Source organism: Capra hircus, chromosome 2 (assembly GCF_001704415.2).
Source record: "Capra hircus breed San Clemente chromosome 2, ASM170441v1, whole genome shotgun sequence".
In the NCBI taxonomy this organism is placed as follows: domain Eukaryota; kingdom Metazoa; phylum Chordata; class Mammalia; order Artiodactyla; family Bovidae; genus Capra; species Capra hircus.
Window position 1 is genome coordinate 107,926,433 of NC_030809.1, and position 17,945 is coordinate 107,944,377.

Here is a 17,945-nt window from a genome sequence, read left to right on the forward strand (position 1 = left end):
TTGATCACACAAAAGACAAAGGCAGTTACAGTTCAAGGTCTCTCCTCTGTGCTTTAGTAGCTCCATTACTATGCTTTATTGTCTGAATTTTATCTGTCTCATGAAGAATATGAGTTCCTCTATATTTTCAGCTTCTCCTAGAATACCACAATGTAGAAAACATTCAACATAGTTTTGTTGAATGAAACAGTGAGCACTATAGGAGAGGAATTAAGTAGCTGATTAGAGAATCCAAATGTTGCTGGGCTGTCTTTCACCTTCGAGCAAGGTGTTGTGTGTGCTCAGTCACTTTAGTCAAGTCCGACTCTTTGCTACCCCATGAACTGCAGCCCGCCAGGCTCCCCTGTTCAAGTTCCTGAGACAGACTAAGTTCCTGCCGTGTGGTAGGCCCTGTACTGAGTTGTGATGTATAAGACTGAGTTTGGACCCACTGATTTTATGTCATTATAGGGCATTTGTTGGAAACCTCACATCCTGACTGCTTTGATGCCTGTTACAGAAATGTGATTGGAAAAAATTAAAAAATTTAAAAAAAATAAAAAAAAATAAAGAAATGTGATTGGTGCTGGAATAGATACAGTCAATACTGAGTTACTTTTTAATCACTGAATTTCAGGATCATCCACACTTTTCTTACTGTGTCTCCTTAATTCTAACCTCATGTACTAAAATCATGACAAGTTCTTCTCCATTTGATGGCTAGTGTTTTGTTTTTTCCCTGAATTGGATGCCTAAGGGGTGTTTTTGCAATTGCCAAATTGCTAAGAATTAGTGTGGGTGTAAAATGTAAGGGGCAAAGCTGAGAAGAGTTTCTGTGTAATCTGTCAAATTCTGAATCTTCCCTTATAGTCTTTCTCTGTTGAGTAAAGGGCTAAAAAGAAGAAAGAACTTTGATAGATGTGTAGCTTTGTTCAGAATGGTTCCTCTAATTTTTTCTGCTACCCCAGCTAATGGTGAATTCTCTCATACCAACTCTCTGAATTTCCGAAAAACACTGTTATTTGCAAACAGAAACTGTGTTCATTTTGTGTGGAATTCCACTTTTTAAAAACTGGAATGATTTTAGCCCAAAATCCTTGTGTGGTTTGGCTCATATATTTAAAATCTTCTCCCACCTTATTGGTATACATGCTAAACTGGCTTTAGAAAAATTTTGTGACTTCATTAAACAAAAACATGGTGTAGTGATTATCTCTCTACTGGTAGGGTTGACCATGATTGCAAGTAAAGAAATGGCAGTACTTTTAAATTCTGTCTGTTTTATTTATTTCTTTTACTGCACTGCAAGGCAGGCGGGATCTTAGTTCCCTGACTAGGAATTGAACATGTGCCCCCTGCTGTGAAAGTGTGGTGTCTTACTCAGTGGACTGCCAGGGACGTTCCCAAGTATTTTTAAATAAAATCATTTCCACTGACTTTTTTCCTAACTATTAGACTTAAGATGTTCTTTGATCATTGTCAGAACCTACTCCTCTGATAAGTCTGTTGCTTGGGCCTTGGCAGTCATATCACCGTGTTCTATCTCACAGGAATGATTCCATTTCTATGGGAGCTAGTTGCCTCTCTCCAGAAGGCAACAATAAAGACCCTGAAATGCAGTGAGACTTGAAATCCTGGGGTTAGAATGATACTCTGTGTAGAACAGAGAAGACCTAGCCTAGAGAAGTTATAGCCATCCAGAACCTAGCCATCCAAATATAGCCGTCATTCCCTCTATGTAGCACCATGTGCAATTAAGAACTTATCACATGGATTTGAATACTGAGATGTGCACATCAGTCTTTCTTAACGGAGGCTGAAGATTTGGGAATGGGAAGTGACAGAGCTCTGATTGTTTGCATTAGCCAGTTACTGTGTTGTAAATAGCTCACACACATACCTCCAATTTCAAAGTAGCAATATGATGTCATTTACCACGCAATTGGGGAAAGCTGTGTGAAGCCTGCTTTGCCCAAGCCCAGGGGATCCAGCTCCAGGACAGTGGGCATGTGCTGGCTAACCCTCTGGGTGCCGAGCTCCCTGTGAGCTGGTCTCAGGCTTCTGCTGTGACTACATCACAGTTAAACCTCTCCCCCCCCCTTCCTCCTTCTCCTCTTATCCCAAAACAGGTGTTGCTTCTGAGAGCATGTTCTGATCAGCTTCCCACACGAGTGTCTCAAAGTCTGTTTCCCAAGGACTCCACCTGTGACGAAAGAAATGGAAAATTAGGCTCATTATTGTTGAGAGTAGAGAATGAAAACCCTCTGTTCTTTCTTTTAAATTCATTAACAAAGTACATCAACTATTACCTCTTCTTGGTTTCCTCATGAATCACAGAATATGTCTTGATAAGCTAATAAATGGGCAGCTCCGTGGTGCTTTCTCTTTTGCTCTGTGGATCTTTTCAAGTCCTTGAGTGCAGACAGACCACACACAAACCAGGATCAAATTGTGACCAGATGCTGGCATTAGAAATTCACACTGTAAATTACTTTGTTGCCATAAAGAGGACTGTAGCAAAACTGGAGGAACTAAATCTCATGTCCAAATATTTTATTATCTTATTTGTACTATTCTGTCACTAAAATACTTCATAGCTAACTTTGACGTGGAGACAAAACAAAATGAATGGACTCTTTGGAATAAATGGCATTGGCAAAATTCCTTTTTGCCATGTGAATATAAAAAGAAGAAAAGATATTAATGAGGTGTAATAGAATAATGTACTAGAGTAACTATAATTTTTAGGCCTGGTAAAATTATAACTTAGATTAAAATGTGGGTGACAAATTTTGAATCTAGGCTATTTTCCCAGAAAAACACAACAATTTATATAGTAATTTTCAATTATCTGCCCAAGAAGAAATAGTAATAATGGAAGTTATCCAAAAGAGTAGATAATGAACAAATTCATTTCTATCAGACTTTGAAATATTGTTTTTTTTTCTAAAAACAACATTTGAATGTGGATGCATTTTATATTCTGGAAAGTTGTGATGACTCTAACTTATATACTGAAATTGTGCTTTAGAAATCAGATTAAAGAAAGTGGCTTATATTTTTCATCTGACTTTGTGTAATGCATTTCTATTTTCTGTATTATTGCTGAGGATAGATATCAACTCTTAGGATAATGTTAACTTTTTCTGAAAGCAGAGAAAATTTGTGTCTGTGTGTTTCCTAGCTTTCGTTTTCCCAGAACTGATTTTAATTTAAAAGATACTCTCCTTTCCTGCCCTTGTTTGGCTAAAATTATTTTTTAAATATTTTCTGTTAAATAAAATTAGTAAGAGTTATATCTAGGTAAGACTTAAGGTTTAAATTGAAATATCTGCCCCTGAAAAGTTGAATTGGCTGTATATACATTTTTCACATGTATTTTGGCCCTACCTTTATTAATTTTTGTTCATTAAATACTAATATATAGATAACAGTATATATTAATAAGCTGGTATAGAATCTGGCACATTTTTAGCAGTTGGTAGCTGCTCATTCCCTATATTTCTTGCTTCCTTCCTTTTCTTCACTCAATATTTCATATAAGATGCTTCATATTAATGCTTCATATACTTTAACAGATGTTTATATTTTATTGTACTCTGTATAAAACTCTGTATAAAACTCTGTTATAAAACATCTGTAATAGCAAGGATTTTTTTTAATGGCTAGAATGAAATCTTCCAGGTCTTATTTTCCCTATATTGACATTCAATATGTGTTTCCCAAAAGCTACCTCCATGGAACTAGATTTATCAATAATAAGCATATAATCTATTAAGAGCCCTAACATTTTAAAGGATAAAAATGAGGGCTGATGCAGGCTGAAAATGGACCACATGGTCTCATGTCTTATTCATAGTCATGTGGAACGCTTCTAATCTAGAACTATACATTTTCACATAAGGCAAAAAGTTACTACACATTGCAGTGTTTTGGTTGTTTGCTTTGAGACTCCTTTGCTTTGGTACCTGATTTGATAAGTATTTGATGTTTGAGCAGAGTTAGTTATCTTTTCTTTAAAGGTCTGAATAGTATCTTCAATGGAACAGTGAGAAGGCACTAGAGTAGTGCATTAAGAAAATACCTAGGCTCAGTAGGCCTACGTTCAAACCCTTGGCTCCACTCCTACCCAGGTGTCGTTACACAAGAAGCTGACTCTCCCAAAGTCCTGATTTTCTTTTTTGAAAAGGTGATAACATGAAACAAAAAGAGTTGGGGTGATGATTACAGATAATAAATGGAAGTAAATTAACATACAGTAGGCATTCAGTAAATAACTGACATTTGTTACAAATCGTAGCAAACATTTACTGAGTATGTACCTTATCTCAGTACCATTCTACGCACTTTCTATGCACTGATTCATTTAAACCTCAGTACAATTCTATGATCCAGGTACTGTTGTTATCACTGTTTTTACACATGGAACTTTGAGAGCTTATATCACAATGAGCAGCTAAATCAATATTTAAACCCATCTCTTGCTCTAAACCATCACAGTATACCACGTATCATACAAACAGTGGCTTTTAGCAGAAACTGGAACCAGTAGATGGATCCAGTGGGACCAGTGGCGCCTGTGCCCATACCTCTCTCCCACTCTTCACATCTGGCTACACTGAGGGACCACTGAATTTTAGTCACTTGACTTTACCCAGAAATCCTGCCATAAGATGAATGGTCAGAAGAGAATTGTACCTCTCGTTACGAAGGTTTATAGAAGTACAGATTGAGACCCAGCGATCAGATACCCTAAAGGCAACTTCTGATTGGCTCCTAGTCTGTTATGTAAAAAAGTCTGATCAGATTCAGCCAGTCTTAGAGTGGTCATGAGTCATAAATTAAAAGGAGAATACTCATACCTAGAAAGCCCAGCTCTGCCACTAATTAGCTGAATGTCATTGTACAGTGGCTTCAACCCTCTGGATCCTTCTTCATCATTAGAAGTTAGAGATGTTGCCCTAGATCTCATGGCTACTCAGGAGCTAATCCTAAGCTTCTGGTGGGCTTTGGCTTTAGCCTTCTTTGACCTGCACCAAGTTTTGTTTTGTTTAATTGAATTTTAAAATATAAATTCCAATGGTTTTGCATAAAACTCTGTGTTTCTGTCTTCCCTTGAGAACCTGAAGTCATGGCATTATTGAGCCTGGTTTTCCTTATAGCATCAGTGGAAGGTACCAGGCAGACCTGAGCCATGGCTGCGGCCTCAGATGGGATGTGTGTTCACCGGCTGAGCACGGCTCCACTTCTCCCTGCTGTCTCAAGCCCAGTCTGCTCCCTCACTTACCCTACCTGCCTGGTCTTATAGGCATATAGGTTTGCAATCCGAAGACCAGCTCTGATGTTTACTTGATCATTTGTTTACTATTATTTTTTATTTGATCAACATCTGTTCAGTGCTTACTTACTTGCCATTCTATGTACTGTATTTATAGCCTAAATACAAAGTTTTCTTTTTATATGAAGCATTCTGCCTTCATTTCCCTGAGCCTGATTAATTTCCACTGTTTCTAAAGTGTTCTTTCTTCTTCTTATCAACCTAGGTGACTTCAGTTTGCTAAGCAGCAGCTTCTCCTGGCATGAGCCACTGCAGATCTCCTCATCAGACGGGCTGAGACCATCCTGTGTGCCCTGCACCTGGAGTAAAGAGAATACAGCAAGGTTGGTCCAACAGGTGGGAGGATACACTGCTCAGAAAGGTAGCCCATCACTGTGGAAAAATAAAGCAATTCTATACAATCAGAAATCAGCATCTAAGAACTAATGGGTACAGAAAAAATTTCATTTTTTATTAATGTTTACCTATTATGGTTTGTAAAATAACCTTGCCATAAATATCTGTACAGGAGGAAAAAATTGATAGCTCAAAAAAGTATCCTTTTTTAAAAGTTCATATTCACAAGTGTCTGTGAAACCTTTGACTGATTTTAGTGATGGCCTCTTTCGAGATGAAATTGTAGGGAACTAAAGATAGGCCTTAGGTGACCTAAGACAATGCCTATTTAAAAATCCATTTCTCCAAGGTCATAGCTAACTGATTGTTAAATTTTCTTTGCTGAGGTAACCTTGTCCCTACAGGCAATTGTACTTCAATTATTTCTCATTCTGCTTGAAAATAATAGTATTTCATATAGAAAATGATGGTATAGTTATAAAAAGTGTCTAAAATAGGTAATCATAACAATGTTTTTATTTAAAATGATAAAAAGCAAAGATAAATGCTCAGAATATTTCTTTATACACTAACTTTTTGTGGTAAATAACATGCTAAGTTTATAAAAAGGATTGCAGCCTTGCTGGAGTGTGACTCAGAAAAAGAAGGACCGCAGCACCACACTGGCAAGAGGTAACTTGAACCATAATTTTACCTTTCCCACCGTCACCTCTATGATGTGGGCCGGTAACTTAATCTCTCTTAACAAACTGTTTCCTGGCACCTGAAGTGAAGAGTTATTTCAAAGTGCCTTTTAAATACTGATTCAGTTGCACAGTGAAGCGCAGCTGTGAGGGGAGGGCAAGGTGACAGCTCTGAGCTAGTTCTCTATGAGATAATTTGCCGAAAGTCAATTCAACACAATGCACATTCACCACATTCCTTTCTTCTTTTCAATATTTACCAGGTTTACAGCAGTGTGTACTGAAGGTGCTGATTGTTGCCACTTTTGAAGATTCCTGTAAGGATTTAGCTGAGAGTTTTCCAATCGCTAACAGCATTTGAAAGAACACCCAGTTTGTCTTTGTCTCGCCCCCCACCATTGTACAGAGGGAGTATCCCGTGATAAGGGGCGATGGAGAGGTGATGGTCCACAGCCACAAAGGATGGCAACAGAGACGACATTATCACAGGGATTCTCCTAATTGAAGACAAACGTTGGATTCAGTATTTAAATATGTTAGGTTGATTAACTGTTTTTGAGAACTGTTTCATGGAATTAGCCTGTTGACATGGTCCTTCCTCTTAGGGATGTAGGGATGTATGATGTATTTATTCATTCATTCATTCAGCTGTGCCGGTCTTAGTTATGGGATTGTGACATCTTTAGTTGCGGCATTCAAACTCTTATTTGTGGCATGTGGGATCTAGTTTCCTGACCAGGAATCAAACTCAGGCCCCCTGCATTGGGAGCACGGAGTCCACCACTGGACCGCCAGGGAGGTCCCCCTCTTAGAGATCTTATAGTTCAATGGAGGTAAAACATCTAAAACTGAAACAAAAAATAAATAAATAATACAATTACAAATTGGGGTAAGCAGTATGGAAAACAAAAGGATGCTAAGGCAGTGGAGAGTGAGCAACTGCTTCATGATGTGGTCACGGAAGGCGTGAGAGTCAAGAGAGCCGTTCCCCTCCCTCTCCAGGCACATGATGGGATTGCATCGCCTTAGTCTGCCTGCGGTTCCGTGGACCATGGGATCTGGTCTGGCTCATCAGTTGTGCACAGAAATATGTTCACTTCCACATTGGAGCATCTGAGCGTTGCTTCTATAGACCCCTTTCCCTGAGGCAGTCTAACAAGTGTTGTGCTCCAAGATGTGGTTGCTCCCTTAGCCTTGAACTTGTGTGACTTCAAGGAACAGAGTTCCTTCAACCAACTCACACTGGACATGTAGCATGTAGCGTGAGGAAACAACAGACTGTATTGTCTTAAGCCACTGAGATGTGGAAGCCGTTTGGTAGCGCAGCTTAAGGAAAACAATCCTGTCTATTACAAACAGCATCTCTGAAGAGGCAGAGGGATGATTTACAGACGCTTTAAGACAGAAGGCCTTGAACTCAGCTGGTTCACAGAATTGAATGAAAGCCAGTATGGCTGGATTAGAGTAAATCAGGAAAAAATAGCAAATAATCTTTAGTTTCTACTCTCTCACCTCTTGCCTGTTCTGGTTCTGAGGCTGTTCTTGTATTTATATTCCTGGCAAGGCTTTAAGATAGATTAAGTATCTTGAGTCTAAATGCTTTTGATTTGCTTACACAAATCAAACTCTCATACTTTATCTCTCGCTTCTGGATTATGATCATTTTTATCAAGAACTTAGCATGTGGGTGATTGATATGGTAATACAATCCTAATGCAGTCCCTGAAGCTGAGGGCCTCTACTCTTTCAGTCAATGCTGAGATGCACTTGGGTGTGTAGGCCATTCATAACTGAGCTGAGACTTGGGATGGGCAGCCCACAGCACTTTGCATTTGAATAATGTGTAATATCGTACAGTTTTTAAGGTCTCAGTTTTCATATCCATTTCTAATATTCCAGCAACAAAATCTAGGGAAAAGCCCACATTTTCAGGTGCCTTGTCATAGCCTATTTAATGTATATGTAGGAGAGATTGTCTTTTGCACTGAAGAGCTTGTTTGAAACCAGAACGAGAACCCCTTAGCGAAAAGCAAATTGCATGAGATGCAGTTTATCTTCTTTGGAAGAAAAGACGAGCTGAGTCAACCCTCCTGGGATTTGACAACTAAGGTATTTCTTTATCCTTGACACTGCTCAGATAGAGCCACTGATATTATAACTGCCTTTATTGAAGTTTGGTCAATTTAGAGGAAGTACATCCATCTTATATTACAGTCATTCTTGTACAGTCCTTACAGTCTTAAGGATTTTTTATTGAGATGAATGAAATCCTGCTTAAGAAAAAATCAGAGGAGGGAAGGGAAATGGATCTAGAATAAAAACGAGGTCCTTAATATAGTCCAGTCTCAGTGCCAAATGCTTTCATATATAATATTACTATCCCCATACCATGGAGGAAGTAACCTAGAAAGGTTGTGATCACCTAGCCAGTGACTGGAAGACCAAAGAAGGGACAGTCTTCTCCCTCCCAAGACCCTTCTATTATCTCTGCCACTAAAGAGGAAAAGTCTATCACCATGGTTAAATATAAAATGGCCATGTCCTGCCTTTCTGTAATCTCCAGAGATGTCCTCTAAAAGATGAATACAGATCACTCTCAACTTATTACATAGCTAGAAGAGCCTTGGTTTATCTGTTATGTTTACATATCTAAACAGAGCTGGTTGTAATAAGCTGTGCTCTGCTAATTGTACATCTTCCCTTTGTTTCACCTCATCCTGTATAATTAGTGCCATCTTGAAAATAGAAGTTTTCCATGACATTAAAATTCTTACACAGCACACCCTCTAATTATTTCATATCTTCACATTAGGGACTAAGATACTCATGGTGGAGGGGGTAATTCTGTTTGTTATTTAATTAGTTATAGAGGAGTTCAGGAAAAAGAGATTAAAATAATTTCTACTTGACTCTGAGATTTTTTTTTTCTCATTGCCTACTCCCTCCTGACTTCAAACCTCATCATTTTTGGTACCAAAGTCAGTTATGCCTCTTAGGATTTCCTTCTATTAAAAAGTTACCTATTCTTCAAGATCTACCCAAAATCCCCTTCTTCGCAGGTCTTTCCAGATATCCATCATTAAAATTAAGCTTCATCTTCCATACTCTAGGGTACTAATCCTATAGAATCTCTCTCTTTTGTATTATAGGGGTAAAAATAGAGCAGAGATGGCTGGTAACTTACTCAAATATGTTTCCTCTCTTTTTCTTGGGCGTATAACTCAGCAGCATGTCCTTGCCTGCCTTAAAGTTGGGTGTGATGAGATGATGAATTTCTCACAGTGGAAAACAAAAGAAGTGGCATATTTCCTTTGGGGGCCAGAATTTTTAGGAGGTAGGTTGCTCCATACTTGCCATCCCCTGTTGACGTCTGCATGAGAAAAGTCTGATGCCCTCAAGGATGGAGAGAGTCAGGGCTCCTAGATCACTGAGTAGAAAGCTGTCTGGCCAAACAGGAACAGCCTCAGTAGGTTGAACAAGAAATAACCATCTATTGTGTTAAGGTGGGAATTTAGAGTTTATTTGTTATACCAGCCAGTGTGGACATACCTAATAGAGTGTGCACGTTTGTGCGTATCTTTGTGACTCCCTCTATTTCAGAAGCCCCAAAATGACGGGAACAACAACCAAAAAATCACCCCTTACTGGGAGTCTTATTTGGAAATGGAGCAGATGGCCATCAAAATGAAGAATGAAGGGTCTCTAAATCATTTCTAGTATTGGGAATGCCATTTTCTCATTGGCAAGCAACCGACTAGAATTTTGAAAATAATCTCATAGGCAACTAACTTATGGTAGAGAATGAAAGGGATACCCAATGAGTTTCCTTATTAAAATGTGTCCTAATTCATTACTCATTCAAATATTTGTCATTCTTTCAATCAGCAAGTAGGTATTGGACATATTCTATATGCCAGGCAGTCCGATAACAGTACTGATCAATCACAGATCTAGTCCCAGCTTACTCCAAATATATACTCCACCTATCCAGCAAGTCATCAGACTACCAAAGGTGCATTCAGCTTCTCACCCAGGTTTTCAGGTTCTTCATCTATAAAAGTAAATAATAATATTATCTACTTCACAATTGTGTTATATTTTTAATTAGATAATGATCTAAATATAATGTTTATAAAATTTTTAGCACTGTGCTTCACACTTGGAACTTGATCAGCACTCAATAAATCCTAGCTATTATTATTCTTATTAATTTTGATTAATTTCATAAGATTGTACAACAACAACAACAACAAATCTGCCTGAAAGAGACTATGTGGAATATAATTTCCCGTTTGTAGTGACTTCTGATATGAGAGTTGAGGGGTTGGGAATAATGCCCCACATTTAAAAAAACAAACAAACAGGATATGCAAAGGGCCAGTGACATGAGGAAGCATTTTTTGGGAACTGAGAAAGTAGGAATAGAGGAGTAGAGAGATCAAGGAGGAAAATGCAGCAGGATGAGACCATGCAGAGCCTTGGGACCGCCACGTAGCCATGCTAAGAATTTGGCCTCCCTAGTGCAAGAGAATGTCACTGAATGGTCTCAAACACATACTGGCAAAGAATATGATCATCTTTGTTTTTTTAGAAAGATCACTGTGGCTGGAATGCCTAGGTAAACCACTTGAAAAGTTACCATAGGAGAGTCAAGATAAGAAATACCCATAGGTTGGGTATGGTGGTGGTAGTGGAGATGGAGAGAAAGCATAAAATATGAGACATGTCTGAAGTGACATTGGCAGGACATAGAGATGCTTAAGTACAGAAATGAGAAGAAGACGGCTGTTAACAATGGTCCCTGGTGTCTCAGGAAGCTACAAGCACCGTTCATAGAAATAGGGACCCTAAAAGAGAATCAGGGTTGCTAGGGCATGAATTCACCCTTGTCCATGCTGCATTCAGGTGTCTCCCAGATGTCCAAGAAAATAGGCCAAATACGCAGCTGGATATGTTGGCCTGGAGCTCCATAGATGCATCTGAGCTAGAATGTGAATATAAAAGTTACTGGAATTATTAAAAGTTATTGGACTAGCAACTGAGACCAAGGACTGGAGAATTTGCTTAGAAAATGGGCAAAACTTAAACTAAAAAGAATAAAAGAGGGCCTGGGACCTAGCCTGAAGGAACTAGTTATCAAGTTAAGCAGAGATGTGTATGTATTAGAAGAGCATTATTAGGTATTGGCTTAAGTGATTGTGGAAGCTTTATAAGTCCAAAAATCTGATATAGGAGGCCAGCAGGATGGAAACTCAACAAAGAGTTGCAGTTTGAGTCTGAAAAATCAGGAAAACCAGGATCAGTCAACAGTGCAGATGAAGTCCAAAAGCAGTGCTGGAGAATTCCCTCTGGCTTCAGGAAGATCAGCCTTTTATTCTATTCAGGACTTCATTGAATTGAATGAACCTCCCCCTGCACCCCCACCTCCCAACAGGCCTGTTATGGCCAACATTCTACTTTAGTCAGAGTCCACTGATTTAAATGTAAATCACATCCAAATGTCCTCATGGAAACATCCAGAATAATGTTTCACCAAGTATCTGGGCACCACAGTCCAGCCAAGTTGACCCATAAAATTAATCATCACAGGGATATACAAAGACAACCAGAAATAGTGATTGATTCCCAGGCTCTATACTAATTGCTGGGAATACAATCTACATCATGGTTGACAGTCTGAGCCCAGGGGCCAGAGAGCTGGGTTTGAAACCTAACTTTGCCTGTTACTTACCCTGAGACCTTAGGCAAATTACTCAATGATTCAGTGCCTCATCTTTAAAATAGGCACAGAATAACCCACCTTTGTTGACTGTAAAAACTAGATCAGGTAATAAACATAAAGGGAATAGAAAACTGATTGAACATGGTGAGTGCTCGATAAACATTTGCTCTTATGTTTAAGGCAGACCTGGTCTTTTCCCCGCAAAGTGACAGAAAGCTTCACGAGCAGACAACAGTGTCAAGGAAGGCGATAGAAATGCCTAACCTCATCTTAGATGAGGGCCTGATCAACAGCAGGAGGAGGCCGCAGTCCCCCTGCAGTGCTCTCGGGAAATCTGGAACTTAACCAGCCTTTTTCCTCCCTGTGAAGATACCAGACATTTGAATGGCATGTGAACTTGTGAAATAAGCATGCCCTTCGCTCTTTTGACCATTCCCATGGAAAAGAAATGCAACAAATGTTGACCATCCCCATGGAAAAGAAATGCAAAAAAGCAAAATGGCTGTCTGGGAAGCTATGAAAAGAAGAGAAGTGAAAAGCAAAGGAGCAAAGGAAAGATATAACCATCTGAATGCAGAGCTCCAAGGAATAGCAAGGAGAGATAAGAAAGCCTTCCTCAGCGATCAATGCAAGAAATAGAGGAAAACAACAGAATGGGAAAGACTAGAGATCTTTTCAAGAAAATTAAAGATACCAAGGGAACATTTCATGCAAAGATGGGCTCGATAAAGGACGGAAATGGTATGGACCTAACAGAAGCAGAAGATATTAAGAAGAGGTGGCAACAATACACAGAAGAATTATACAAAAAAGATCTTCACAACCCAGATCATCACGATGGTGTGATCACTCACCTAGAGCCAGACATCCTGGAATATGGAGTCGAGTGGGCCTTAGAAAGCATCACTACAAACAAAACTAGTGGAGGTGATGGAATTCTGGTTGAGCTGTTTCAAATCCTAAAAGATGATGCTGTGAAAGTGTTGCACTCAATATACCAGCAAATTTGGAAAACTCAGCAGTGGCCACAGGACTGGAAAAGGTCAGTTTTCATTCCAATCCCAAAGAAAGGCAATGCCAAAGAATGCTCAAACTACCGCACAATTGCACTCATCTCACATGCTAGTAAAGTAATGCTCAAAATTCTCCAAGCCAGGCTTCTGCAATACATGAACCATGAACTTCCCGATGTTCACACTGGTTTTAGAAAAGGCAGAGGAACCAGAGATCAAATTGCCAACATCCGCTGGATCATGGAAAAAGCAAGAGAGTTCCAGAAAAACATCTATTTCTGCTTGATTGACTATGCCAAAGCCTTTGACTGTGTGGATCACAATAAACTGTGGAAAATTCTGAAAGAGATGGGAATACCAGACCACCTGACCTGCCTCTTGAGAAACCTATATGCAGATCAGGAAGCAGCAGTTAGAACTGGACATGGAACAACAGACTGATTCCAAATGGGAAAAGGAGTACATCAAGGCTGTATATTATCACCCTGCTTATTTAACTTCTATGCAGAGTACATCATGAGAAATGCTGGGCTGGAAGAAGCACAAGCTGAAATCAAGATTGCCGGGAGAAATATCAATAACCTCAGATATGCAGATGACACCACCCTTATGGCAGAAAGTGAAGAGGAACTAAAAAGCCTCTTGATGAAAGTGAAAGAGGAGAGTGAAAAAGTTGGCTTAAAGCTCAACATTCAGAAAATGAAGATCATGGCATCTGGTCTCATCACTTCATGGGAAATAGATGGGGAAACCGTGGAAACAGTGTCAGACTTTATTTTTGGGGGGGTTCCAAAATCACTGCAGATGGTGACTGCAGCCATGAAATTAAAAGACGCTTACTCCTTGGAAGAAAAGTTATGACCAACCTAGATAGCATATTCAAAAGCAGAGACATTACTTTGCCAACTAAGGTCCGTCTAGTCAAGGCTATGGTTTTTCCTGTGGTCATGTATGGGTGTGAGAGTTGGACTGTGAAGAAGGCTGAGCGCCAAAGAATTGATGCTTTTGAACTGTGGTGTTGGAGAAGACTCTTGAGAGTCCCTTGGACTGCAAGGAGATCCAACCAGTCCATTCTGAAGGAGATCAGCCCTGGGATTTCTTCGGAAGGAATGATGCTAAAGCTGAAACTCCAGTACTTTGGCTACCTCTTGCGAAGAGTTGACTCATTGGAAAAGACTTTGATGCTGGGAGGGATTAGGGGCAGGAGGAGAAGGGGACGACAGAGGATGAGATGGCTGGATGGCATCACAGACTCGATGCACGTGAATCTGAGTGAACTCCGGGAGTTGGTGATGGACAGGGAGGCCTGGCATACTGTGATTCATGGGGTCGCAAAGAGTAGGACACGACTGAGCAACTGAACTGAACTCACTCTTTTCAGATAAGACCCTAAAGAACTTCCTGTTGAAATGTAAATGTTACCTAAAGCACTATCAGTATCAGCCTCCATTACCTTGAGGTAGATTCCTTCTCAGATAAACTACTCAGGTTCTAATGGGATGTTGTCTTCATTTGATTGAGGCAGGACTGAGGAGGCTCCTGGAAGCTAGGACGGAGTTGGGGAAATTGAAGATGGCAGATGAGAAGGCCAGGGGAGGGAAAGATCAACGGGGAGGAGAAAGGACAGCAGGGCCCTTCTTGTTACTCACACCTGGGGTTCCCCTGGTGTTCACTCTCCTCCAGACCTTGTGCCTACTCATGCCTACTCATGGCTGGGACCCTTGAAATATTTTCCCAAATCCTTCATCTCCTTGCTTTAAGTAAGTATCAATTTTATAAAGTATTAATTATTTGTGGCTGTTCTGGGTCTCCGTTGCTGCGCAGGCTTCCCTCTGGTTTCAGCAAGTGCAGGTTACTCTCTGGTTGCAGTGCACAGGCTTCTCAATGCGGTGGCTTCTTTGCAGAGCAAGGGCTCTAGGGGGCACGGGCTCAGGAGCTGTGGCTCCCGGGCTCTAGAGCACAGGCTCGATAGTTGTGGCTCACAGGCTTAGTCTCTCCACATCATGTAGAATTTTCCCAGATCAGGGATCAAACCTGTGTCTCCTGCATTGGCAAGCAGATTCTTTACCCCTGAGCCACCAGGGAAGCTCATAAGTAAGTATTAATTTTAAGGTTTGTGTTGTATTTTTTCTCTTCTGTGGGTCAAAGTAGTTTTCTAGAGACAGGCTCCCAGTAGAAGACAAGTCTCTTGCTAATTCCATGTCATCATATTCAGAATGCCCCATAAATAATTTTTCCCTTGGGATATCCTTTTCATGTCTGCTTCTGAATGACAGTCTACCCCCTTTCTTTGCCTGACTCAGGCCAGTAGTTCAGGAAGTACAGTGCCCTTGACCTGTATCAACTGGAGAAATGCTGCCTGTACATTTGCTCCTCTGTCTTTGTCCTGGGCTTGTGCAGAGGGTCTGTGCAGTAGTGCTTGAATCCACTCTCTAACCTCTGTAGACATCGCTAAGTTGTTTGATGTATTATCCAGCTTGTAATTCAGTATCCAGGGCTTCCTTAGGGGCTTATCAGTAAAGAATCTGCCCGCCAATGCAGGAGATTCAGTCCAGTCCATGGGTCAGGAAGGATCCACTGGAGAAGGAAACGATAACCCACTCCAGTGTTCTTGCCTGGAAAATCCCATGCACAGAGGTGCCTGATAGGCTACCGTCCATGGGGTTGCAAAGAGCTGGACATGACTGAGCAACTAAACAATTCAGTATTCACTGTGAGGTTGGCATTTGTTTTATTTTTCTTTTTAAATGAAATACTGATAAAGATCTTGGACCATGACTAACTCAGAGCTAAGCTCGAGTGTTTATTACCCTATGATTCCTTCTCTTTCAGTCCTGCAAACTAAGGCATTAATGTAGGCGCTTCTTTTCACTTAAAGATGGGGGCCCTGCAATTTCCCTCAAGATGGGCTTTTTTGGACATTCTTCCTCTGGGCAGAGCTGCAGGTCCATCTGCATCTGGTTCCATGTCCCAGTCATGTGCCTTGTGTGGAATGGCCTTGGGCACACCTGGGAATGCATTGGCCCTCAACTGCCCAGCCCATGCTCTCTCCACTGTACAACATTGCCCTCCAGGGCTCACAGCACACTCTGCTCATGCCTGAAAACCAGTGAGGTTTCCCTTCAGGCCTCTCAAGCCCCAGGAAGAGGCACTGATAGGAAGGGCAGGAGCCAGTGTCCTTTGGCTTCTGATGGATGTCTTCCTGAACAGCTCCCCAGGCAGCTGAGCCAGAGGTGAAGAAGCGGAGACCCAGGAGACACTGGGTACCTACACTTTAGTTCAGGGGCTGTCACCTCCCTCTGCCCCTGTGCAGGTCTCTGAGTCTCAAACCCTCACAGAACCTTAAGGAAACTGATTAGGGGATGCCCTGTCAGGAGTGAGCTGAAGGTGAGGAATGAGGCACTGGTCCGGTACAAAATGAGGCCCAGAGAAGGGATGAAGTTCAGGGATAGGGTGAGAGTCAGGGATGCCAGTAGCACACAGCAATACTGGTCAATAAAGCACACAGTTTTGTACCGTGGTCTACCAAGTATCCTCCCCACCATAGCAATCACACTTCACATTCAGAGGCACAGCCCTAGGCCCCAGGGACACCAGTGTGATAAAATGCACAGAGGCCAAGGCTCAGACACCAACACGGTTTGTACACCTTCCCCAGACCAGGTGCCTCACGGGTCATCTCACTCATTGCTCAAGATGGCCCTGCAGGTAGGGGTTTGCTCATTCGCCTGCCAGAGTGAGGTACATGGGCTAGCACAGATGACACTGTGAGGGAGCAGGAACTGAGGCGGTTCATGTGGTCACAATGTAGTGCTTCCACTCCTAAAGTCTCACACAGGGTCCATGGAGAAGCTGACAGACTCCTCAGCCGCTGTGCTCCTGGACCAGGCCCTCTCAGTGCCCCCTGACCAGCTAGCTGGACTGGCCTAGGAGGTACCTCAGTGAGAGTGAAGAGCAACAGGAAGCAGGCAGTGCCTACCCACCCACCCATACACAGCGCGGGGCTAAGCAGCAGGGAGCCAGGCTTGTGCTGTGCAAATAACACTTGCCCTGCCCTCTCTCTGGCCACAGACCTGACCCTTCCTCTTCTCTGCAGGGCTGCTGTGCAGGAGTTGGCTTTCCTGATGCTGTGTTTGTTGATGGCTCTGGATGCGCTATAACCAGAGTCCTTCTCAAGCTGTGCCTTAGCCACTGAGCAGATTGGAATAAAATCAGGAAATTACACAATTCCTAAGTTAAAAAATAAGGGAAAAAAAAAGAAGTCCCCAAGGGTGGAAGTTGGGTTAGGACTGGCCACATCACAAGGTTGCCCCATCCTGAGACTTTGCGACAGGTATTCCTGGTGGATTTCACTGAGCCCTGGAGAGACAGCACAAAGGGATCCCTGAGGACAGAAAAGACTTCTCCGGGCAACAAAGGTGTCACAGCCCAGAGTGGATGCTCCTTCCCCTGCCCTCCTAGGGTAGCTTACTCTTAACTCTGCTACATTTATGATGAAGAACTTCTTTCCCAGTCACCTCAATATTTATTTGCTATGCGCAAGGCCCCCCACTTTCTCACAGCCCGTGACGTGTCCAGCATACCTCTGGCTCCCTGGCATCCAGCCCAGAGCCAAAAAGTACTCCTCTATAGATGTTAGGCAAATATATTAGCATAAACCATTTACCTCCAGGATTTGGAAAAGGCCCTATAACATGAAACGGTCAACAAATCCTCCTTCACCAATACAAGCTACCTGAGATCCAACAAATGGCTTTTCGTGTCTTTCCTAACAGCACAAAATATCCCTTGGACCCTAGTGAAATAAGTCTAGCACAGGATGAACTGCCTTATAAATTAATGAACACCACCCTGTAAACCAGGTGGTCTATAGG

General features: G+C 41.5%; 1 protein-coding gene across 1 annotated transcript in view; it reads left to right on the top strand.

Moving 5' to 3' along the window:
- B3GALT1 (beta-1,3-galactosyltransferase 1) overlaps positions 5,527-17,945 on the top strand; it is a 50,015-nt gene continuing 37,596 nt past the window's right edge. Inside the window, 1 exon segment of the mRNA XM_018064057.1 lies at positions 5,527-5,640. The gene's annotated coding sequence lies outside the window, so the exon portion shown is untranslated.